This window comes from Notamacropus eugenii, chromosome 6 (genome assembly GCF_028372415.1).
Source record: "Notamacropus eugenii isolate mMacEug1 chromosome 6, mMacEug1.pri_v2, whole genome shotgun sequence".
Classification (NCBI taxonomy): Eukaryota; Metazoa; Chordata; class Mammalia; order Diprotodontia; family Macropodidae; genus Notamacropus; species Notamacropus eugenii.
The window spans coordinates 242,360,906-242,385,717 of NC_092877.1; the positions used below are offsets into that span (position 1 = coordinate 242,360,906).

The window sequence follows — 24,812 nt, forward strand, 5'->3', positions numbered from 1 at the left end:
TTTTTTTTTTTTTTTTTTGCTTAGGGCCTCTGTTAAGTCTTTGGTTTTATTCCACTTTATTTTTCAGAGTTAGCTGTGGTTGTGGTAATCTATTTGAGTTCTTTGGTATTTTCAGAATTAACAGTGGTTGTATAACTTCTGTGACTCTGATCATTTGTTTTCAGAGTTGAAAGCAATAACATTTAAGAATCCTTGTGATTTTTTAACACTTGTAATACCCAACATCTTTAAACTGCTTTTAGTACTTTTAACTCTTGCAATTATCCTGTAAAGAAAATAGAATAGGTAGCTTATCCCCTATTTTTAAAGGGGAAAAACTCTGAGGGTTGAGGAAATTAAATGACTTGCTCAAGATCACAACCTAGCTTACAATCCTACTTTTTGTTTACTTTACTCTGTTTCTGTTTTCTTTTTGTTTTCACAATTTTGTTTTGTTTTGTTTTGTTTTACAGAACACCATGCTATTTCCCTGGCTTATTCTACAGGTGCTTATGTTTAATTTGCAGATTACTTGAAAAAGAATAATGTACCTCCTTCTCTGTTATTTGAGGAAGGTTAAAGTTAGAAGAAAAATTTGTCAGTTAATTAGTGTATATTAAATATCTACTATGTATCAGTCACTGTGCTAAGTATAGGAGATAGAAAGAGAGGAAAATAGCCAACCCTTTCAAGGAGCTTGCAGAATAATGTGAGAGAAAACACAGAGCAATTAAGTACAAACAAGATATATACAATATAAATTTCGTACATTCTCACTGGAAAGGAACTAAGATAAACGTTCTGGTAAGCACTGTCATAGGACAGTAATAAAAAACATGACACAGCAGGTAACTGCAGATCTCCATAACTGAGATGATGTGAATCTATCAACTAATCAAACATTTATAAAAATCTTCAATCAATACACATATTTTCTCTTTAATCATCTTTAATCATTTTCCCTGAGAAACAATGTACCAGCAGGATATAATGCTCACTGCTGGACTATATATAATATCCTGAGTCCTGAGTTCTGATACTTAATACCCATAGGTGTACAGATGCTACCCCTACTTGGAAAGGTCTTTTTATTAAATTTGATGGTTTATCTCATCAATGCCACCTCATTAACCTAAAGGACACTTCAGAAACCATATAACCCCTATTACATACAAAATGTCCTCTTCTTGATCATTTCTGTTCATTATTGGGTGCTATAGAGTTCTATATTTTCTACCAAAGAGGACTTCCTTCCTACCAAAAAAATCTCGTTATTTTTGACACAATGTGTTAGGGAAACATGTCTGTCCCAAAATATTGGTTGTGAGATAGCAAAGATTTACAAAATTCTGCATTGCCTCAATTCAGAAAGCCTGGGTTCACCAAAATCCAAAGAAATAGAGCCCTTAAATAATCCCTATCATGATGAGACTGCAAATCATAGACTTATTATGAGGAGATATAAGATAGTTTTCCAAATGGAAGCTGCCTGTGCATTGACTGTAAATAAAAAATGCTTATAAAATTAATTTGAATGCCCCTACGTTATTGAAACAAGTATGCAAAATAATTCTATAAAGGAGAGTTATAAAAATAAGATTAAGGAATAAAATTAAAGGAATAAATTCCAGCAAAAACTGGAAAATGAATCCCTATTTGCAGATGATGTGATGAAAAAACTAATTGATATGAACAACATTATATAACAAGATTAAAATAAATTAAAAATGTAAATTCAGCAACATTTATATACACAAACTGTTTGGTAGTAGCCTACATTCACAAATTGAGACCCCCGAGTACAAATATGCTATTTTCAAGATGCTCTTGGTTTTCCATTCCAAAAAATCTTAGCTCACATACACTTATTGATATATTTTCATTTAGTATTCAGAATGAAAGCATTATTAGTTCAAAGGAAGGGCAATTCAAGAAATAGCACAAGAAATGAAACAGCAAAACATTTCTCCCTTAGGTGGAGATACATTCTCCAACAAACATGCAAAAAGTTGTGATGCCCAGAGAACCGCTATGCAGATGCCTACATATATGCCAATATGTGTTCAAAGGACCAACCTTCTTTACTCTTGAAAAATGGTATCTTCTAATGATATCATGCTGTTGATACTGGGTTTTTTCTTTCACAGTTTTCTGGCATCTACTCAATGCTACCTGAAAAGATCCTTCTCTGTTAACTGTTGTGCCACTGGATTTCATGCCCTCGGCACCCATTCTGAATAATGCTTTGCTGGATGGTATTTTATTGTCTATATGGCTATAGAGCTTAACTCCCTCCCAACAGTTTCTCATTCTGCTCACACCTTTGGCAAACCCTTCTTCTGATTTGGGAGGAAGAAGGAGTGAAGCCTGCTAGAATCTTTTTACCTTAAAGCCAGTAGCTGTTTTCTTACAACTACTTGTTTAGATAAGGAAGAAGTGTTTACCTCGTATAAGACTTTGCTGTTCCCTTTAGATACTTATCTAAGATTTCATTACCAATAGGAGATTCTTGGACAAGGTACCAAGACTTTAATATCAAAAAGTAGTGTCCACCTAACCAATTTTCCTAATTTCAACAATTTCTTTGGCGTTCTTTTTATTATTTTTCCTTTCGTTTTACTTGGGAGCCTGAACCCCTCACTTGGAGACTTTAGCTTACATAGCTTAATCTCATAGTTTCATATATCTCCTACTTTTTAACTGAAAATTTTATTGAAATGTTTCATTTTTGCATCACTTCTATTCCCTAGTATAGAACTTATTCCTTCTTCCTCTCTTTCTATTATTCTTTCTTGTCCAAGATAACCATTTTTGATAAAAATTAATAAAAAAGGAGGAAATATTTCAGCATCAACCAAGCTTGACTTCTCATGTAGGATATTACATGTATAATTCCTCACTTCTCCATATAAGGGGAAGAAGGTGTTTTCATATATATTCAACAATGATTGACATTGATCCTTATAATTTCAGAACATTGTTTCATTTTTTTTCATCCTTATTCATGATATTACTACTTGGATCATTGTACTAATTTCATATATTGTTTTGCTGTAATACTTTAGTTTGTATTATTTCATGCCTTCAATGTTATATACTAGACACCTCTCATTTTTAATCTCTGAAGACTACATTAAATTTCATGTAGTTAATTTGTCTGTTTTTCATTTGTTTTCTGTTAATTTATATCTGCAGTGCCTGGAACATAGTAAGCTTTTAATAAGTGCTTACTGACTAACAAGGGGCAGCTAGGTGGTGCAATGGATAGAGCACCAGTGCAGCAGTCAGGAGGACTTGAGTTCAAAAATCTCACCTAAGACAAGACACTCGATAGTTATGTGACCTTGGGCAAGTCACTTAACCCCAATTGCCTCATCCTGGATCTTCTCCAGTCATCCTGATGAATATATGGTCACTGGATTCAGAAGGCTCTGGAGGAAAAGTGAGGCTGGTGACCTGCACAGCCCTCCCTCACTCAAAACAAAGTTGAGTGCAAGCCATGTCACCATTTCTCTGATGGCATGGTCTTCTTTGGCAACGAAGGACTAACACAGACATTGAATAACGAAAACCATAAGATAGTTCGAGGGTTCATGATTACTATTTTCTCATTTAGATACATGAAGAGATTTAGAAACAAACAAAAAACTTCCCTGGTAGTCATTTTTGTTTTCTTCTTTCCAATGCCCAAATAAATTTCATTGCCTAAAATTGCTCAAACCCCCCCCCCCCCCAAAAAAAAAAAACAAAAAGAATACCAGAAGACAGAAAAAAAAATTGAGTAGTTGTGCCTTCTCATTATTGCCAGGTGCCCGTTCTCTACTGAGCAGTGCTCCTATCCTTTTAAAAATATTCTTTTGTTCAATATAACCAAAGAGAAACAAATAAACAGCAAAGAAAAAAATATTTTTCAGGAAATTTATTTTGGGAAACTTTACTTCATTATTGTTTTGTCAGCTTTTAATTTCCTAGAAAAGTATTTAAACAAAACAATCCCTTCCCCAAATTTACCACATAATTTTCTCGAATTTGAAATTATCCTTTTCAAAGGGCTAGGACATAACTTGAATAAAATACTTCTGTTGAAAACACTACCTGTAAGGGAGAGTTTAAATAAATAGCCTGATTAATTTAATGAAGAAATGAAATTTGCCAGTGGAAAAGAAGTTTAATAGACCAAAATTACATTTTGTAACTAATAAAGATTATATGGTTTCGGAAGTGTTCCTTAAGTTACTTATTTATGCACCAGATTTTATAGCAACACAATCAAAATGTCCTTGAACAGTGAATCTATCTTATCTCAAGAAGCTATTTCTCTAGAGAAAACTCTTGTTTCCTTCCTTCCTGTCATTTCTATAACTGTATTTGTAAAAAAATCTTTTGGTCACTTCAGCCAAATTTGTTTATGTATTTGGCAGTGGTTCTCCTTCAGATACATCACTATGCATGCTATTATTATTTATTACCATTTCTTTTTGAGATTGTGTCTTCATTATTTCATTTCACTAAGATATTGTCAACCAATTGTACATCTTTGATTATTTCTTCTTCCTTTCATTAAATAATGTTGTTGAAGTTCATCTTCCCCATTCTTATTTGTCTGTATCTTTTCACATTCATCATGTGAAATCAGCATTCAATAATGACTTCAGTTTTTTTTCTAGAATCACAAGAAGTCTCTTTGAAATGAGTGCATACAGTAGAATATGCTTTGATAACATTCTTTTAGGTTAATATTCTTAAAGTTAATTTTAAAAATCTATTTATTTGAATGTCAAACACCACAATCTAGGGTCTTAAAATAATTATTTAGATTATGTAGAGTATCAGAAATTAAATAACAAATTATTCTGTTATTTTTATATACTAATGACTGTAAATTCATGTCATCTATGCCTTTTCTATTATGATATTTATATATGTCCTCTTCCAAAAATTTCCTATAGAATTACTATCTTACAGAAACTATCTTTTAATTATTCTAGAAACATGGAGCTGTTGCCATATAATAATAATATAATAATATGTCAAACTGTGGGAGCTTTTTCCCCTTGGTAATTAATTTATGTCACTTCCCATACCCAATTCCATTTGGTAAAACCAAAAATATGGCTTACAAAATACTGGTAGAAAGGTGGTATTGAATGACATGGCAGACTAAGTTCGAGACTTTTTTTCCCTGTGAAATGAGGAAGTCCATGGCCAGTTCAGATACAGTTAAATTATGTTCTGACCATTATTGTCTTATTTTCTTTCCCCCAGCATGTAAAAACAATTTTTGATAGTTACTTTTAAAACATTGGGTTCCAAATTCTCTCCCTTCCTCCCTCCTCAACCCCCTCATTGAAAAGGCAAGCAAGTCTATATAGGTTATACATGTGTAGTCATGCAAAATATTTCTATAATAGCTATACTATGAGAGAAGACATAGACCAACAAGAAAAAATCAAGAAAAATTGAGTTTAAAAAGGTATGTTTCAATCTGTATCCAGACATCATCAGTTCTTTCTGTGGAAATGGATAGCGTATTTCATCATAAGTCCTTCAGAGTTGTCTTGGATTGTCATATTCCTAAGAATAGCTTTTATTCATAGCTGGTCATCTTACAATATTGTTGTACATTTGTACACAGTACATTCACTATTCATCAGGCCATGCAAGTCTTTCTGGATATTCTGAGGGCATCTTGCTCATCATTTCCTACATAATATAATAGTATTCAATTATACTGAAATACAAAACTTGTCTGCCATTCCCCAAGTGATGGACATCCCCTCAAATTCTATTTTTTTTGCCCCCAGAAAAGAGATGCTATAAAAATTTTTGTAGATACATGTCATTTTCCTTTTTTAAAAAAATCTTTTTTGGGAATACAGATCTAATAGTTGTATTTCTAAGTCAAAGGCTATGCTTGATTCTATAATCTTTTATAAAACTTTGGGCAGAATTCTAAATGACTAATATGGAATGCTTGAATAAATTCACAACTCCACCAACAGTGAATTAAAGTCTAGTTTTCTAGCGTCTCCTCTAAAATTGGTCATTTTCCTTTCCTGCACTTTAAGGCAATCTAATAAGTATAGGTAGTTGCTCAAAATTGTTTTAATTTGTATTTCTCCAATAAAAAGTGAGAGTATTTTGTATGTGGCTATAGATAACTTTGATTAATTCATCTGAAAACTGATCATAAGATTTGATCATTTATCATTTGTGGAATGACTGAAATTTCCAAATTTGACTAAGTTTTATACATATTTGAAAGATGAGAGCTTTATCAGAGAAATTTGTTTCAATGTTTTCTCTTGTTTATTGTTACTAACTGTATTTTACTTCATCCCCTCCCCCCACCATGTTTATTCTATTATCTCTCCTTTCAACTCATACCTTCTCAAAAATGTTTGGATTCTGAATATGCCCTCCCCCAATCTGTCCTCCCTTCCAGCACCACCATTCCTTCTACTTTCCTGCAGTGTAAGATAGATATCTATATCCAATTCAATATATTCCCTCTTTGTGCCAGTTCTGATGGGAGTAAGGTTTACTTACTCTCTCTCACCTCTCACCTGTTCCCCTCCAGTATATAAGTTTTCTCATACCTCTTTTACATACGATAATTTACCCCATTCTAGCTCTCCTTTTCTCACACATTAATTTTATTTTTTAGATATTCTTTCATATAAAACTTACACTTGTGGCCTCTGTCCATATAAATATCTATATTGGCAGATATTTATATCTATAGATATGTATTCCCTTTGACTAAGCTAATAATGACGTAGGTCTTAAGGGTTACAAGTATAATCCTCCCATTTATGAATGTAAATAGTTTAATCTTATGAAGTCCCCTGTGAGCTCCCTTTCCTGTTTACCTTTTTTATGCTTCTCTTGAGTCTTGTATGTGAAAGTCAAATTTTCTGTTCATCTCTGGTCTTTTAATCAAGAATGCTTGACATTCCTCTATCTCAATGAATATCCATCTTTTCCCCTGGAGGATTATAGTGTTTTCTGAGTAGGTGATTTTGGCTGTAATTCTAGATGTTTTGACTTTGAAAATGTCATTTTACAAGCCCCCCAATCCTTTAATGTGGAAGCTGATAAAGCTAGTGTGATGCTGACTGTGACTTCATGATACTGGAACTGTGTTTCTTTCTGACTGCTCACAATATTTTCTTCTTTACCTGAGAACTCAGGTATTTTGGTACAACATTCATAGGAGTTTTCTTCTGGGGATTTTTTTTCAGGAAGTGGTAAGTGGATTCTTTCAATTTTTATTTTACCCTCTGATGCTAGAATCTCAGGGAAGTTTTCCCTGATAATTTCTTGAAAGATGATGTCTAAACTCTTTTTGTGATCATTTCTTTCAAGTAATCTAATAACTTTTTGTGAACTCTCCTGGCTCTATTTTCCAGGTCAGTTGTTGTACCAGATAATTCATTTATTTTTATTTTTCAATGTTAACTTCCATAAGATTTTGAGTTCCAAATTTTCTCCCCATCTGTCCCCTCACTCATTCCTAGAGACTGTGCATTCCAATTACCCCTTCCCCCAATCTGCCCTACTTTCTATCACACCTCTCCCTTCTTTCAACTCCTTCCCTTCTATTTTCTTATGGGACAAGATAGATTTCTGTATCCCCTTGCCTGTATGTCTTATTTCGTAGCTGCATGTAAAAACAATTTTTAACTTTTGTTTTTAAAACTTTGAGTTGTAACTTCTGTCCCTTCTTTCTTCTCTACCCTTCTCCACTGAGAAGGCACGGAATTAGATAAAGATTATATGTGTGTAGTCATTTTCTTCTATTTTTTCATTCTTCTGTTTGTTGTTTTTTGTAATTTCTTGGTTTCTTATAAAGTCATTAGCTTCTATCTGCTCCATTCTAGTTTTTAAAGATCTGTTTTCTTAAGTGAGCTTTTGAACCTCCTTTTCCATTTGGCTAATTTTTCTTTTTAAGGCATTCTTCTCATCATTGGATTTTTGGACCTTTTAGCCATTTGGGTTAGTCTATTTTTAATGGTCTGAATTTCTTCAGCATTTTTTGGGGTCTCCAGCAGCAAGTTGTTCACTTGCTTTTCATGATTTTCTTGTATTGTTCTCATTTCTCTTCCCAATTTGTCCTCTACCTCTTTACTTGGATTTCAAAATCCTTTTTGAGCTCTTCCATGGCCTGAGACAATTGTATATTTATTTTGGAAGTTTTGGATGCATAAGCCTTGACTTTTAGGTCTTCCTCTGATGGTATGCATTTTTCTTCCCTATCTGAAAGGATGGAAGAAAATAGATGCTCACCAAGAAAGTAACCTTTCATTGTCCTATTCCTTTTCCCTTTATTGGCCATTTTCCCGGCTAGGTACTTGACTTTGGAATTCTTTGTCCAGAAGAAGGTATACTCTGGGGACCTGTAAGTCCTCAGTTCCTGCAAGGTGACACAATCAAGGGAGAGGAGTTGACTCATCTCCTGACCTGCACTCTGGTGTGGGAGCAACTACAAACACTCTGCTGCCCAGGATCTGCCAGTAGAATTCCTTCCCCTGAGCCTCCACCAGCTCCACCATGCTAGCCAGCGTTCTTCCTCCTCACCCCAGGGCAGCCACTCAGGGCTGAAATCCATAAAAGTCATTCAGTTCCCCCAGGATCTCTAGGTTAGGGCTCCAAGCATTGAAGTTGCAACTGCTTGAGGTTGCCTGGGGCCTGGGCTAGGGCTGGAGGACTCTGCTGTCTTCTCATGTAGATGAAAGAGCTTTCTCACTGACATTTGAAGCTGACTTAGGTGATTGTAGGTTGAGGAATCTGGAATTGCAGCTGCTGCTGGTGGTGACTTGAAGCCTGATCTGATCCTGTCCCTACTGTGTGACCAAGCAAGGTCACACCTGGTGAGATAGACTTTTCCTGTCTTCTGTCCAGTCTGTCTTAGGCTGGAAACCTCTTTCACTCTGTCGTTTTGTGGCTTCTGCCACTGAAGAATTTGTTAAGAGTCATTTTTTTTTTTACAGGTATTTTATGGGCTGTGGGGGCAGAGCTTCTAGAGGTGTGTCCTTCTACTCCACCATCTTGGCTCTGCCCCTCTAGTCCTTTTTTTCTTTAAGATTCTGGATCTCTTTTTCCAATTGTTTAACTTTTTCATAATCTTCTTGGTTTATTTTTTTAGATTGTTTTTTTTTAATTTTCCTCAATCTCTTCCTTCCTTCCTTCCTTCCTTCCTTCCTTCCTTCCTTCCTTCCTTCCTTCCTTCCTTCCTTCCTTCCTTCCTCCTGTCCTTTCCACCTCCCTTCCTGCCTCTGTCTCTGTCTCTCTGTACCTCTCTCTCTCTCTCTCTCTCTCTCTCTCTCTCTCTCTTTCTCTTTCTCTCTCTCTCTCTCGCAAGGAAATTGGGTTCAAGTGATTTGCCCAGGGTCACACAATTATCACAATAATATTCTATAGTAACATTCTTTTGCCAGATAATTTTTTTTTAATTCTTAGCAACTTACTGGTGTTGTCACATCTAGTCCTGGGGGTGGGGGATATTTGTGTCTAGTTTCAGATCTTCCTTCAGTTCTCCTCTCTTGCTGCGAATAGGAATGAAGAACTCCAACCACCTCTTAAGTGCCCATGGCCAGTGGATTCCCCACTGCTTCTGCACTCATAGGACATGTGCTGGTTCTTTCTCTCCTAGAGCTGCATTTGGGCAGCACAGCTAGGCCTGGAGTCTGTTATCAGAAAAAGTTCCCTCAGTTCTTCTCTACTCAGACACCTATCTCTCCACACTTCCCAGACAGTGAAAATTCTTGTGCCAGGAGCTGAAGCTACCCCCAGCCCAGCTAACGCTAGAGTTGTTTCAGTGGAACTAGCCTAGAGTGTTACACTTCATAGAGATCAAACTTTGATCCTGGAATTTTCATTCCAGTTGTCCTCAGGAGGACTATAGTTCTTTCCCACATCTTATTTCATTTTTGCTGCTTTCCATTCACCCTGAGGCACTATTTTGCCTTATTTTTGAAGGAAATCTGGTAAGTTTTGATTTTCTGACCTACTCTGCCATCTTCTTTGAATCCTCTTGAAAGAAAAATTTTAATTCAGTATATCGCTGTACATTGACTTCAGTGCTTTTAAAATTTGGAGTTTAATTCTGCATTCTTATGCTCTTGAAAAGGTTTTATCTGTCTATCTCTTTAGAAACTTATAAAAAAGAAATCAACAATTCAGAGTTAGATGTATGTCTTCTCTCTCTCTCTCTCTCTCTCTCTCTCTCTCTCTCTCTCTCTCTCTCACACACACACACACACACACACACACACACACACACAAATATAAAAATATTCCCTTTGAATTTTTCAAAGACAATGCTGAAATATGTAGCAGGAAATCACAGTAATTTCTTATGGCCAGGATACATAGAATTCATTATGCCATATTACAGTCCCAAAGTCAATTTTGAAAAATTCTATCATTTTTCAATACATTCAAATTATTTTTGAAAACATAAAACATACTCTAGAATTCCAAGGACACTTACTTGCACTTGTACTTTCCTGACTGCATTGCCTTGTAGAATACTTGTGGTTTTTGAAAAAGATGTTGACTTGAAAAATGGAAAACTGAACATCAGTAGAAGAGATCAGATTCCCAGGTATCTTCAAGCATTGTTTTCTTAACTGTGTAGTTGTACTCCTGCCCATATAAATGGAACCTCTAAGTTTTCTTGTGTGCTTAAAGAAGTCTCCAGCGCATGAGGTAAGAATTCTATTAGAAGGAATAAGTTTCACTTGTCTCAGCATTATTTATAGTGCACTAATAATTTTATGGAGAATTTTTACAAATAGCTCTTGCCTGTTGGCATTTTATTATGTAATCTGAACTATTGACATGATATAGCTCTATGATTGATAAGTGTTTCAGCCATTTTATATCCTGACCATTATTTCAAAATCATGTCGTCTGATAAGCAACCTCAACTCTCTCCCCAACCTCAAAATTAGTTTTTACCTTACTGTGAGGAAAAGCAGGGTCTCATGTACTTCTGTCTGTCTATTTTTATATACCTTATATCTATCTATCTATCAGCAATACCTATGTTCAGATCTGCCCTCATTGTCTTATTAGATGTGTGTCCCTGGGAAAATCAATTAGTTTCTGTTTGGCTCACTTTCAACATCTGTAAAATGAGGAAAATTATAGTACCAAGGTTTTTTTTTGTTTTTTTTTCGGAGAAGCAAATAAATCAGTAATTGCAAACACTTACCACAGTGTCTTTCATATACAATGTATGTATGTGTGTGTTTATATGCATATATATATATACACATACACACGTACACATGTAGGCTTACCTATACTCAAGCATATATATATATATATAAATATGTATATATATATGTATATATATATGTATATATATGTATATATATATGTATATATATGTATATATATATGTATGTATATAATATATATATATGCATTATGTATATAATGAATAAAAAGCTGAAAGACAGTTTATGGATAATTAATAATCAATATATTAATTAAGCTAGTTAATAATCAACAAATTGCGGTTCAGTGCTTTCAGTGTGCAAAGATCCCCTAACAGAAACATCAAATGCCTTAAATATTATTTTTGAAATACAATGCCTTTGACAGGAGACATCATCCTTGATTGGCAGACATTTGAGTAAGGAGAGGGACTAAAAGTCTTCTGATTTCATTGCTGAGAACATTACTTTATCATGTGACTCAGCTCCCTTCAGCAATCTGGACAGAACAATACCTTTTGATTCAGACCACTTTGTTTGACTTTCTCATTCATTAGCTGGGTCACTCTAAACTCCAATGAAGGGATAGAAGGACATTGATTTATTTCCTAAGGGTAAGAATTGACAAAAATTTTGTGTACTACACATTCCTGATACTTTGGAGAGGTCAGGGCAGATGACTTTTGGTACTGCAGTCCAAGGCAAATGGAGACAGGAGCCAGAAAAGGTTTGTGAAGAAATAGGGGATCATGATAGAAGTTGGCAATACAGTACAGCTGCAGCCTGACAGCATGTCTCAGGATTTGTCAGAGGTCATGAAAGAAGCCACAAAGAAGGTTGACCCCCAGGCTGAGAATGTGGAATTCCTGAAGAAATTTCAGGAGTAGATGCTCCAAGAATGAATCAAGATGATTTGTATCTCATCTATATGGCCTTGGAAGAGAAACTGGAGTAGAACAAAAACACACTGACCTCACCCCCATCTACTTGTCTGACGATTTGAACAGCATAAGTGACCTGGAGTAGCACATGGATTTGTGGTATGGCCCCCAGTGGAGGAAGGAGATCCCTTACATGGCAATCACAGAAGGGTACAAGAATCAGCTCTGCAACCTGGATCACACTGATCCTGAGCTGCTGGTGTTTGGTTCCTACACACATTACCTAGGGGACCCTTCTGAGGGTGAGATCCTTAATAAGATTTCCCAGAAGTTCCAAGGGCTCCCCAGCATAGGGGAAAGGGTGACCTTCTTCAGTTTCCTAGCCATCACCAATGCCACCAAATTCCAGCAGCTTTACTGTTCCCCAATGAACACAGCTATGAAGAGACCAGCCACCCATAAGGTAATAGAGGAGGCCCAGATATTCTTCCTCTTGAACATTCAGATATTACAATAGCCAGAGGAGTCATTTTCCAAGAACCAGGATAACAGAAAACTTTTTGGGAAGTAGGAGCTTTTAAAAAAGGCCTGGCAACAAAGAACAAGGCCCAACTTCCTCAGAAACTGTTGCTCTAATGCTCCAGAAAAGTCTCCTCTCCCACCTATCCATCCTACATTGAATCTTCACCCTCTTCATCATGGTCACTGTTGCTGTGACCATGCCACTGTGGCTCAATGCCATTTGAAAGAAACAGAAAAGACAATTTGGGGCAACCTCCCAAGGTCTCTCCTACTGAGATTACAGACTGCTTCCAGTCCACTAAAATTTACTCAATGGACACTCTCAGGTCATTGTGGGACAGAATTTCCCTCTCTAGAAAAGATGAAGGAGAGCCCCACACTGACAAAAAGCAGCTCAGGCTTGAAGGACTTGAACTTTTAAGGGGTTCCTCAGGGGCTGTTCACACATGGAACAGTCTGTCTTGGTTTCTGTCCAGAATCCCCCAAAATGACTGAATTTCCAATCATGAGAAATGACCTGCCAAACTCAGTTCATGGGTTTTCTGGGCTTCCCTGTTTGACCCAAGAGTGACCACTTTTCCTTTGGCCTGTAGAACTGATTTTCCTTTTGCATTTCAGAATGCTGTGTCTTATTAGAAGCCAGTTTTCTGTCTAATTTTGTTTGGTCAGGTTTTCATATTGTCTAAGTTTTTTTAACTTTTTTTTAAATTTTTTCTTCCACCTACCCCAGGGTCAAAGGCTGGGGTTTTACCTCATTTTTTTGGTGTGTGTGTGTGTGTGTGTGTGTGTGTGTGTGTGTGTGTGTGTGTTCACATAACATGATTTGAATGCTGACATCCTTGAACCTGTCTGTGGAAACTTTCAATAAATATTGTTGTCTTAATTTCTTTAAAAAAAATTAACCCACTTTATATTATGTTTAGATTCTAAACAGAAGTAAGGTTTTCTAATTGATGTGGAGGCCTGTCCAAAATCAAAAAGCATATTCTACAAAGATTAGGGCAATCTCATTTATCAATTTTTTCTTTCAGAGACTGGCTGACTGGCCTATAGGGGCTAGTTTCTAAATGAGGAAATGAAAGGCCTGGATCTTAATTTTTAATGGGACAGAAATAATGGAAAATAACAGATGATTTCTCCTGTCAGGAATATTCCCTTGAAAAATAAGCCATTGCCTGAACTAGGGATCTTTTATTACCAGAGAAACCACTGACCATTATTTTATTGACTATTAGGTAGCATAGTTAGTAAACTGATAATTAATGACCCAAAAATTATATGTCTCATGATTTTTCACTCATCATATCTGTGTGTGTGTATGTTTGTATATGTTGTGTATTATCAGTATATCTAGTTAAATCATTCCAAGGCTTCTGGGCAACTTCATGGCTTATCAAAATTTTGGACAGCATTTCTAGAAAATTTAGCCAATGGGTAAGTCTGAGGAAAATAATATATGAAATAAGTAGAGAATATGGAAAAAAGTTTTGGCAGCTTTCTTCAGTTTCATAGTTTATTGTCTAACTGCACTCATCTGTTTCCACATCCCAATATAGTTCATTCTATTCCAGCCAAGAAACAAATGCTTGTTTGCTGCACTTTTCAGTGAGAGACTATTATCTCAGAGAACCTAATCACTGAGGTCTGAAAAATCATAGAGTAGGCCAAACAGTTCAAAGTTCCTGGAAGTTCCTTACCTTATGTACTGAGATGTTGGAGAGAATCTTGAATATTCTTCAATCTAAGCCTCAAAGATCAAGGAAAGAGCTGACCCCAAGGGACAGAGACAAATACAGAAACAAAAGTGATGTAGGCCAATCAAAGGAGTAGCAACAATCCAAAGGGAAACATAGCAGGAGCAGAGAAAACTTGCAGAATGAAGTTATAGACAAACTAAAGTTGTAGAGATCAGTAAATCAAACAAAATACATTGCATTAAAAAAGCTTTTTCAAATCTAGCAATCTTCTAAAAGCAATGATTAACTCCATAATAACTGCTGGCAGTTTGTGAAAGGGTTGTTTTCCATTATCTGTTATAGGAACAGATAGAAGAAGAGACAGAAGGGATAAAAAATGAAATAAATAACCTTGAGGAAAGAATTAGAAGAATAATTGCTTAAGAAGAAAAAGTAAAAAACCTTAGTCAAGAAATGGAAACCCTATGAACCAAAACCAAAACCCTATAGATCAGAGATCAATGACTCCATAAGACACTAAGAAATGCTAAAACAAAAATAAAATATTAGAAAAAAATAAAAGATAATGCAAAGTATTTGACAAAAAGCAATTGACCTCACACAGTAAAGCCCAGGAAGTGCAGAGTGCAGCTTGGCATGCACGGATAGAATGCTGAACAGACTTGAGGGTGCCACCAGTAGCACCAGTTTCCAGATTTCTTAATCCACAAACAGCTTCAAAAGTCAACGGGAGGGTTCTTTCACACAGGAAAGGGGAGTGTGGTCTGGAGTGTCAGGCCTGGGAGACCTCCACCTAAAGACCCTGGGAAAATGGAGCCACTGATCTGAATCTCACCCCTGAGATACTGCCTGACAAAGAACTCAAAAGTCAGGTAACTGCCTGGGAAACTGCCTGAAAAGGGAAAAAGAATAACAATAGAAAATTATTTCTTGATGAGCATGCATTTTCTTCCCTCCTTTCAGATGAGAAAGAACAATTTGGATTTACAGAGGAAGACCAAACAGGAAAGGTTTCTACATGAAAAACCTCCAAAATAAATACAGAATGGTCTCAGGCCATGGAAGAGCTCAAAAAGGATTTTGCAAATCAAGTAAGAGAGGTGGAGAAAAAATTGGGAAGAGAAATGAAAGCAATGCAAGAAAACAGTGAAAAGCAAATCAACAGCCTGCAAAAGGAGACCCCCAAAAATGCTGAAGAGATTAAAACCTCAAAAAATACATTAATTCAAATGGTAAAAAAGTCCCCAAAAGCCAATGAGGAGAAGAATGCTTTAAAGAGCAGAATTAACCAAATGGAAAAAGAGGCTAAAAAGCTCACTGAAGAAAATAGTTCTTTAAAATTAAAATGGAGTAGATGGAAGTTAATGACTTTATAAGAAATAAAGAAATTACAAAACCAATACAAAAGAATGAAAAAACAGAAGATAATGTGAAATATCTCATTGGAGAAACAACTGAGCTGGAAAAAAGAACTAGGAGAGACAATTTAAAAATTATGGGACTACCTGAAAGCCATGATCAGATAAAGGGCCTAGACATCATCTTTCATGAAATCATTAAGGAAAACTCCCCTGTTATTCCAGAATCTGAGGGTAAAATAAATATTGAAAGAATTCACGGCTCACCTCCTCAAAGAGATACACAAAGAGAAACTTCTAGGAATATTGTAGTCAAATTCCAGAGTTCCCAAGTCAAGGAGAAAATATTGCAAGCAGCTAGAAAAAAACAATTCAAGTATTGCATAAATACAATCAAAATAGCGCAGGCTCTGGCAACTTCTACATTAAGGAATCAAAGGGCTTGGAATATGATATTTCAGAAGTCAAAGGAACTAGGACTAAAACCAAGAATCACCTACCCAGCAAAACTGAGTATAATACTTCAGGGGAAAAAATGCTCTTTCAATGGAATAGAGGACTTTTAAGCATTCTTGATGAAAAGACCAGACCTGAAAAGAAAATATGACTTTCAAATACAAGAATCAAGAGAAGCATGAAAAAGTAAACAGGAAAGAGAAATCATAAGGATTTGTAAAGTTGAACTATTTACATTCCTACATGGAAGGACGATATTTGTAACTCATGAGACTTTTCTCAGCATTTGAGTAGTTGGAAAGATTATGCACACACACACATGTGTGTGTATATATGTGTGTATATACACATACACATATGTATGCACATGTATGTATGCACACATGTATATATGTATATACACATATATAAGTAGATATATTTTAGCATATATATGTATATATACATACACATACACACACACACACACACACACACACATATATATATATATGGACAGAGAGCACACAGTGAGGTGATAAAGAGGGGATGATATCCAAACATTAAAAATTAAGGTATGAGAGTGGAACATGTTAGGAGGAACATGGGAGAAATAGAATGGGGCAAATGATCTCCCTTAAAAGAGCTAAGAATAAGTTTATTCAATGGAGTGCAAAAAGGAAGAGGTGAGAGGGAAAAAGCAAAGCTTACTCTCTTCACGTTTGGTTTAAAGAGGGAATAACACACTCATTCAATTTGGTATTAAAATCTGTATTACACTACAGGAAAGTAGGGCAGAAGGGGACAACTGGGGTGAGGGAGATGATAGATGACAGGCAAATGGGAGAAGGAAATAATTAGAAGTAAACACTTGTGTTGAGGCATAAGGTCAACAGAGAGAATAGAATAAATGGTGGGTAGGATAGGATGGAGGGAAATATAGTCAGTCTTTCACAGCATGATTATTATTGAAGTCTTTTGCAAAACTGAGACATATATAGCTTATATTGAATTGCTTGTTTTCTCAGTGGGGAAGAGTGGGGATGGAGGGAGAGAATTTGGAGTTCAAATCATTAAGAGGGAATATAGAGAAGTGTTTTGGAATACAACTGAGAAATAAGAAATACAGATAATGGTTTATAGAAATCTATCTTGCCCTACAAGAAAAGAGAGAAGATGGGGATAAGGGAAGGGAGAGGTGTGATATGAGGGAGGGCATATGTTGGGAATTGGGTAATCAGAATACAAGTTGTTAAAGGGTGGGAGAGTGGAAAAATGAGGAGAAAATTTGTTACTCAAAATGCTGTGGAAATGAACGTTGAAAACTAAAAATTAATAAACATTTAAAATTTTAAAAAAATGTAATTGACCTGGAAAATACTCCAAAATTATCATTTTAAAATTGATAGACTCCCTGAAAACTATGATATTTTAAAGATACCTATAAACTATTAAAAATCATATGTGAGATCTTCTGAGATATATTGGAATAAGAGGACAAAGAGAAGATTTTAAAAATAAGTTCATCTATAACTTCTAAAATAAAAAGGAAGTTCCCATTAATGCCATAGCCAAGATCTTGAGCTTCTATGAAAAAAAATTACTAGAAGCAAAATAAAGGCAGGAAGTTGAAAGTGTTCTCTTAAATTCCCCTTGAAACTACTTCAAATCATGCCTCAAAATCAGTTCTGCAACAACAAAATGCACAAAAGGAAGGGGTGAAACAATTTTGCAGCCCAAGATTACTTAGAAGGATGACAAAAATGATCTGTGTCACTTTGGTAAAAGGAGAGCCCAGTACAGGTAGTATCCAGGAAAGACAAAATAAGGACCCGAGCATTCATAGATCAGCAATTGATGTCCATGATCAGGGATCACTACGACTTTACCAGTCCAACTAACAGGCCACCAGTGCTCAGAGAGCAGGCTGGTGGTCCAGTCTCACATGCCCAATACTGGGCAACCAGCTGTACTAGACCAGGTAATCCCAGTAAATCAGGTGAACTTCCAGTACCTAAAATCCTGATGCAGAGGTTTAGTGGCTAGACATATGTTCCAATTTTCTTTTTGATACTGTAACATGAAAGATTATCCTAACACCAAAACATATATTATACTGCTTGGCTTAGAGTTAGAAAAGATTTGGATTCAAATTCTAATTCTTACATTAGTCAATTATATGACCATGAGCAATTCACTTAACTTCTCTGAAATTTAATATTGTGGTCTCTAAAATGGGAAAATAATGCCATTAATTCCTAACTTGTAGAGTTATTGTGATGATCAAATCATATAATACATACAAAACTCTCTACAAAACTAAAAATTACATATAAATTATGTTATTTTATTTCTCTTTGATTTATTTCCTTCATTTATTAAGTGAAGTAATATATGTAAAGTGTGTTGCAAACATTAAAGCTCTGAAAAAGTAATTTCAGCTAATCATTATTATGAGCTAGTTGGCATAGTAAATAAAGCCCTGGAGCAGAGATTCAGGAGAAACTAATTTTATATTTGGTCTTAGATTATTAGCTGTATTGGATCTAGGCATTCTTATTTCTATATCCCCAGCTTTTTTTCACATTCAAATCCTGATCTACACTCACATGATCTCCACCCTATTTCAGGTCTTCTCATTTTACTTATATTATTCATGACTAATCAGTTTCCATGTTTCTAGTCTGCTATCCATCCTCGACAATAACATTGTTCACAGAGCTGCCAAAAGTCTTCCTAAAAGATAAGTCTTCTACTATTTGAGTATGTTTGTTTCTACGAAAAATTATTTCTTAAAGTGAATTTAAAGTGCTTAACAATCTCATGGTTTACTTTTCTAGCAAAGTTTCATACTTTTTAAAAATCTACTCACCTTACCAGTCCATCCTACCCAAATGCACTCCAAACTTTTCATCTCCTGCTTTTGTGGCTATGTGTAGACTATCAAAATACAGCTTTTAAATGTATTCCTTCCTTTTTTGAAAAACTTTAATTCTGGACTTTTACTTCTGGAAGCCAAGATGGCAAAGTGATCAGTAAATGTTTTCCACCTCCCTTTGCTGAAGTTGAAAGTCCCATAAAATATTTCTGTAGTAAAAATTTTGAAAGAGTAGGATCAGCTGAAGAGGCAAACAGTCACTTAGCTCTTGGGACTAGGAAAATCGCAAAGGGAGGTCCCTCTTTCTGGGGCTGAAGGGGACTAGTGCACGACCAGAGCTCTCTTAGACAGCCCACCTCAGCAAACTGGAAGAAGATCCTAAGTCCGACCAGGGTGAAGATTGCAACCACCAAAACCAAGGTCCAAGGTATGTCTCAGGGCTCCAGGGGAATCAGAAAGACACTAGCGTCGACAGATTCACAAACTGCTGATGTTTTCTGTGCTTTAGCTCAGCAGAGAACTTCTGTGGGCAAACCAGCCCTTCCCCACACTTAACACAGCTAACTCCGTGGTAACTCAAGGGAAACGTACAAAAAAAAAACAAAACTTCACCTGATCTCTCTCTGCTTTCAAACACCAATCAGATCAGCATCAGGTAAACTGCAGCATTTTAGCTTCAAGCTGAAAGAACCAGAGGCAACAACACACAAACCATCAAGATCAAGGCACAAGAACTGTAAGACAGGGCCCCTTGTGCCCCAGAAACTGAGATCTACTTTAAAAGACATAAAAAGAATGATCATAATGAGTAAGAAGCAAAGCAGAGAAGACCTTGGAAAATTTCTAAGGGGAGAAGGTCAAAAACTCAAATACCAAGGAGGCAAGCATTGAGACTGTACTCTCATTTGAAACTTCTGGAGGGAATATGAACTCGTTGCAAGCCAAAAGAGCATTCCTGGAACAGTAGAAGAAGCATTTTAAAATCCAGATTAGAGAAAAACAAGAAAAACTGGCCAGAGATTTGAAAAATGTAAAAAAAAAAAAATCACAGAAGAATTTAGAAGGAAAATTGAACAAAGGGAAAAGGAAGTACAAAACATGATTGGAGGAAAAAAAACAACTCTTAAAAAGGAAAAATTGGACAGATGGAAAAGTAGATGTAAAAGCAAACTGGGGAAAGCAATTTGATAAAAAATAAAATCAGTCAAGGAGAAGTTAATGACTAGAGGAGACATCAAGAATCAGTCAAACAGAATCTAAAGAATGAAAAGATAGCAGAAAAAGTAAAATATCTAATTGGAAAAACAACTGACGTGGAAAATAGATCCAGGAGAGAAAATATAAGAATCACTGGTCTACCAGAAAGCCATTGATGATAAAAAAGAGCCTGGACAATATCTTGCAAAAAATCATCAAGGAAAAGTGCCCAGAAGTCGTACATCCAGAGGACAAAATATAATTCACAGGTCACCTCCTGAAAGGGATCCCAAAATAAAAACACAAAGAAATATCCTTGTCAAATTTCACAGTTATCAAGTGAAGGGGAAAATACCGCAGGCAGCCAGAAAGCAATTGTTCAAATATTGAGGTGTTACAGTCGGACCAAACAGGACCTTGCAGATTCTACATCAAAAGATCAAAGGAATTGGATTATGATAGTCCATAAGGCAAAGAGCTAGGACTCCAATCAAGGATCAATTACCCAGCAAAGTTGAGCATAATATTGCAGGTAAAGAGTTGGTCATTCCATGAAATAAGAGATTTCCAGACTTCCTGATGAAAAGGCCAGAACTCAATAGAAAATTCAATCTTCAAACACAAGTCTCAAGAGATGCATAAAAAGATAAAAAAGCAGAAAAACCTTATTATTCAATATGGACAAACTGTTTACATCCCTATAATGGAAGATGATATTTTTTAATCTGGCCAATTGTGTATTTATCATGAGTGTATGTTTGTACTTCATTGCCAAAGAAGACCATGCCATCAGAGAAATGATAACATGACTTGCACTTGACTTTATTTTGAGTGAGGGAGGGCTGATTTATCATAATATATAAAATGGATATACATTGATAGATGAAGCAGTATAAAGTAAACGATGTCATGATAAATATGATTTAAGGGGGTGAGGGGAATGTAACAGGAGAAATGAAAAGGAGGAGGCAGAAAATAGTAAATTACATGACAGGAAGACATAAAAATATATTACAAGACAGGGAAAGAGGGAAGGGAGAAGAGCATTGTTTGAGATTTACTCTCCTCTGATTTGTTTCAAGGTAGAAACAGCAAATGCAGTTAATTATAGATGTCAAACTATCTCTATAGGCAGTAGGAGAGGAAGGGGGAAAGAAAAGCAAGGGGAGCCTAAAAGGGAGGGAAAAAGTGGTAAGGCTGATTGGGCAGGCAAGCAACAACACCAGAACCCTCTAGTGACCAGAATATCCCATTCCCACAGCTCTCCCCTTCCCCAATTTGAGCTTCATTGTAACCTTCTGGAAACGCAGAAAATATCCACATGGCTTCTGAACACACCAACCATGACTACCAGTCTAACAGCACCAGGTTGTAGAGCCTCCTACAACCTCCACCTTCCAGAAGCTGAGACCACAGCAACCATGCCCCTAGTGTCCAGCACAAGAAGCATGGAAAAGTGTACCCTGTGACCCAGAAGCAGAGATCAATCTTAAAAGCCTGTAAAAAGGCAAAAGCCATGAGCAAGAAGCTACAAAAACAAAGATCATGGATTCTTACTATGGAAGAGAGAAGATCAAAAAGCAAACTCAGAAAAGGACAACATTGTCACTATACCCATGTCTGCAACCTCAGTGGGGAATATGAATTGGTCTCAAGCCCAAAAGGTCCTTTTGAAAGACCTCAGGAAGTATTTTCAAAGTAATATTAGAGAGGTAGAAGAAAACATAAATAATTCCTTTAAAAATACAATTGACAAAACCGGAAAAAAAAATTCACTTAAGTTTAAAATAATCCCTTAAAAAGAGAATTGGCCAAATGAAAAGTAATGCACAAAAGTTAACTGAAGAAAATAATTGATTAAAAATTAACATTGGAAAAGTGGAAAGCAAATTACTCTATGACACATCAAAAATAAGAAAAAAGAAATTAAAAAAAATGGGAAAATAGAAGAAATTGAAAAATACCTCATTGGAACAAGCAATTGATCTGGGAAATAGATCCAGGAGAGATAATTTAAGAATTATTGGTCTACTGAAATCCACGAAGGAAAAAAAAAAGAACTTTGACAGGATCTTTCAAGAAATCATCAAGGAAAACTGCTTTGAGGTTCTGGAATCAGAGGGTTAGCCATCAAAGAATCTATAGAATACCTCCTCAGAGATCCCAAGTTGAAAATGCTAAGGAATCTTAAAGTCAATTTCCAGAATTATCAGGTCAGAGGGAAAATATTACAATCAGCCAGAAAGAAATAATTCAAATATTACAGAAGCACAAGAAGGATTACAAAGGACCTTATAGCTTGTCCATCAAAAGATCAGAGGGCTTAGATTATGATATTTGGTAAGGCAGATGAGTTTGGATTTCAAACAAAGATCAACTACCCAGGAAACTGAACATAATCTTTCAGGCAAGTGGATGGACATTCAATGAAATAGGGGACTTCCATATATGTATATGTGTATATATGCATACATGTATGGGTATGTATATGTATATATATGCGTGTGTATATAGATATGTGAATATGTATGCATGTGCATATGTACGTATGGGTACACACATATACACATATATGCATATATAAATACATATTAACATACATATATACACACACATAGGTATGCATGTATGTGTGTATAGAGAGAGAGAGAGACTGTGGGTTGACTTTAATGCGATGATAAAAAAATCTAATTAAGGGGTGAAAAGTGACTGTGATGTGAGAAGAAGAAATGAGGAAACAGAAAAGGGTAAATTTCATCAAAATAAGAGTCACAAAAACATATTAGAGTAGAGGGAAAGAAGGGAGGAAGATGAATATTGTCTGAACTTTGCTTTCATTGGATTTGGCTCAAGGAGGGAATAACACATTCAGTTAAATAAAAAAAAAAATATATAATTTATCCTATAGAAAGTTGGAGGGGACAGGGGAAAGAAAAGGGAGCAGGTGGACAGAGAGAAGGGAGGGAAGAAATAGTATAAGAAAGGGGGATAAACGTGAATGGACAGATATAAGGGAGAGAAGATTGAAGGAGGCAATGGTCAAAAGCAAAATTGTTTTGAGGAGGGAAAGGGAGGAGGAGAAATAAAAGCATAAATGAGGACATGGTAGGATGGAGTGAAAGAGAGACTAATCATAATTGTGAATGTGAATGGGATAAACTCTCCTATGAAATGGAAGTGAATAACAGAATGGATTGAAAACTATAATCATACAATAAGTTGTTTAAAAGAAACATATTTAAAACTGAGAGATCCACAGAGGATAAAGGTAAAAGAGGGGAGTAGAAAAAAATATGATTCAGCTGAAGTAAAAAAGAAGCAGGGTAATAAACCGGATCTCAGATGAAACAAAAGCAGAAATAGATCAAATTTAAAGAGATAAGGAAGGAACCTATATCCTGCTAAATGACACCACAGGCAATGAAATAATATCAACACTAACATTCATGTGCCAAGTAGTATAGGATCCAAATACATGGAGGAGAAGTTAAGGGAGTTACGTGAAGATATAGAGAGCAAAACCATTTCAGTGGGGGACCTCAATTTCCCCCTCTCTGAAATTGATGAATCTAACCATAAAATTAACAATAAAGAAGATAAGGAGGTGAATAGAATTCAAGAAAAGTTAGATATGGTAGACTTCCAGAAAAATACGAATGGGAATAAAGAGGACAATATCTTTTTGTCAGTGGAACGTGGTACATAAACAAAAGTTGACCACCTACTGGGGCATAAAATATTCTCACAGTCCAGCAGAGAAAGAAATACTAAATGCATCCCTTTTCAGAATATGATGCAAAAAAGTACATATGTAGTGAAGGGCCGTGAAAACATAGACTAAAATTAATTGGAAAGTAATTACTCTAGTCCTAAAGAATTAGTGGGTCAAATGGTGAATCATAGAAAGAATAAATAACTTCATCAAAGAGAATGACAATAATGAGACAACATGCCAAAACTTATGGGATTAAGTGAAAGCAGTTCTTAGAGGAAATTTTATATCTCTAAATACTTACATGAATAAAATAGAGAAAGAGGAGAAGAATGAATTGAGCATTCAACTTAAAAAGATAGAAAAAGAAAAAAAAATTAATCCCCCACTAAACATCCAATTAGAAGTTCTTAAAAGACAAGTAAAGATTATTAAAAGTGCAATTAAGAAACTATTGAACTAATAAATAACACCAAGAGCTGGTTTCATGAAAACACCAATAAAATACATAATTATGCAGTTAATTAGGTTTGAAAAAAAGAAATAAGGAAACCAAAATTCCAGTATCATAATTGAAAAGGAAAAATCACCACCAATGATGAGGAAATTAAAACAATAATTAGAAATGATTTCATCGAACTGCATGTCAATAAATCTGACTAGCTAAGTGAAATTGATCAATATTTACAAAAATGTAAATTGCCCAGATTAACCCAAGAAGAAATCAAATATACATATTTGATATGTATTTCCACCTCAGAAAAAGAAATTTTACAAGCTATCAGTACCCTCCTTTGGAAAAAATGTCCAGGGTCAGATGGATTTACAAACAAATTCTATCAAACATTTCAAGAATAATTAATTTCAGTACTATATAGACTATTTGAAAAAATTGGTGAAGAAGGAGTCCTACACAATTATTTGA

The 24,812-nt window shown here is 35.5% G+C and overlaps 1 pseudogene; it reads left to right on the forward strand.

Annotated features, from left to right (window-relative positions):
• The first annotated feature begins 10,641 nt into the window (after window positions 1-10,641).
• LOC140512290 (heme oxygenase 1 pseudogene) lies at window positions 10,642-12,768 on the forward strand (annotated as a pseudogene).
• The last annotated feature ends 12,044 nt before the right edge of the window (window positions 12,769-24,812 follow it).